Source organism: Arachis ipaensis, chromosome B05, assembly GCF_000816755.2.
Source record: "Arachis ipaensis cultivar K30076 chromosome B05, Araip1.1, whole genome shotgun sequence".
NCBI classification, from domain to species: Eukaryota; Viridiplantae; Streptophyta; class Magnoliopsida; order Fabales; family Fabaceae; genus Arachis; species Arachis ipaensis.
This window is the reverse complement of record NC_029789.2, coordinates 141,380,148-141,382,114: the sequence shown is the minus strand read 5'-3', so window position 1 is coordinate 141,382,114 and position 1,967 is coordinate 141,380,148. Positions and strand designations below refer to the sequence as shown.

The window sequence follows — 1,967 nt, the reverse complement described above, 5'->3', positions numbered from 1 at the left end:
AACATTGATGTTTCAGAAATATTTAAAAACTTTTTAAAAATATATATTAAAAAGAATTAAAAATAAAATATATATTTATATATAATAATTTAACGATTAATTTTTTATAGGTATACAATATTTTTTAATATCCAATTATGTCACATAAACAAATTTTATAGATGTCCCATTCTTCGAAACAGCTTTATTTATCTTTGACGTTTAAAATGCTAATAACCTAACTATAGTAAATCATTAGAGTAAATGAAAAAAATAAAATCTAATAAAATCAATAATAGGAGTAGTAGTGCTTTTCTATATATATATAGTCACTAAATGTCTAAATGAGGAAATTGACATTAAAGTCCCTTTTGCCTAAAATGTAGATTATTTTGCAACATATTATGTGTTAATTTGGATTAGTTTTTTTAGTTAAAAAATATTTTTTAATAAAGTATTTTTATTTAATTTAAAATCTATTTGAATATGTCTTTTAAAAAAAAATTATTTAGACAATATGTCCTGAGATGACCTATATAAAGACTTATTTTGTAGCATGACATTTTTTTATACATAGATTATAAGTAACATATATATACTTGTAGTACTATTATAATTAATTCAAGTAATTACATTGTAGTAATTTAGTTCTAAGTTGATCAATGCATAACAAGTAGCATATGCTTTGATAAAACGTGTCATTATTTATATTTATTATTTTCTATTTTATATATGGATGTTTCAAACCTCACCTAAAATCATAAAAGAGTATATGTTTTGATTCAACTTGATGTATATATAGATGACAAAAATGAATGTTATTAGTTGGTTGATGCATGTTAAACATAGTTAAAGCATAAGAGTGAGGAAAATTGAGATTTAAACATAACTAACGAACTCAAATAATAAAAAACAAGCTAAGGCAATGCTATATATCCAATAAGATCCACATTCAAAGCATACATTACTGAAACTATCATGAACCTGAGTTGCATGCATTTAATTTATATAAACTGCTAATAATTCAATGAAAAGACAAATGAAGAATAAGAGTTTAAGAGAGTTTATTACCTAAATCAATTATGAGTTGTATCCTCTGATAATAAGAACTAGAAGTGTATAAATTCTGAGTTGCTTCAACTTCAGAGAAGTGGCTCTGATATGATTATGATGATTACGATCTATCTTAGTGAAAATTGTTTTCTTGATCTGATATATATATAATAAGGAAGCAAACTAAATAAGATATAGTTTTATTATGTAAGGAACAAGAATCTCTTTCTCTCACTCACGCTCTATCTGACTGATTCGTAATTAATTAATTAATTAATTAATTTCATCGTAGTCTGTAAAACTTTAAGAATTAAAAAGGCAAACCCAATTTTATATTAACGATGAAAGTAGAAATTCTGAGAGTGTAGAAATTCTGTCTCTGATGGAGTGAGAGAGTGAAGAAGATCAGAGTAGTAGAGTTCCAATAACATATGTATATGTATATGATATCAGTTGTTTTGATTTCTTTCACTTCAACCTGACCAATGTGTTCAGGCACGTGACACCCAGCCTGCACGTGCACCCTTTATTTCTTGTTTGCTGGTAAAAGGGGCATCTCAATTGATATTGATATTGACGAATCTTAGGAGAAAAAATAATGTGGATGAGGGTAAAGAAACTTAAAAGTAGAAGGATTTGGGCGGTTTCAAAGTTAATATGTAAAGCCTTCATCTCTTAGGATTGTTTAAAGGCACCGAGATATTAAAATAAGAATACAAACATATAAAATTGTGTTTGACAAATGAGACATGTACTAAAATATGTGTTAAAAGACTGTAAATTAATATATTTTATATCTATCTTAATAAAAAAGATACAAAAATATTAACAAAAAATTTAATTTACTTTTTATTTTTTTATTTTTTTATTAATTTTTTATAATTATATTTTTATTATTATATTTTTTTAAATTTTTAAATAAAAAAATAAAAATA

The 1,967-nt window shown here is 24.1% G+C and overlaps 1 protein-coding gene across 1 annotated transcript in view; it reads right to left on the bottom strand.

The window, feature by feature from the left end:
* The window catches only part of LOC107642157, a 7,185-nt gene extending 5,983 nt beyond the window's left edge, over nt 1–1,202 (bottom strand). Inside the window, exon 1 of the mRNA XM_016345461.2 lies at nt 1,051–1,202. The gene's annotated coding sequence lies outside the window, so the exon portion shown is untranslated. The remainder of the gene's footprint in view (nt 1–1,050) is intronic.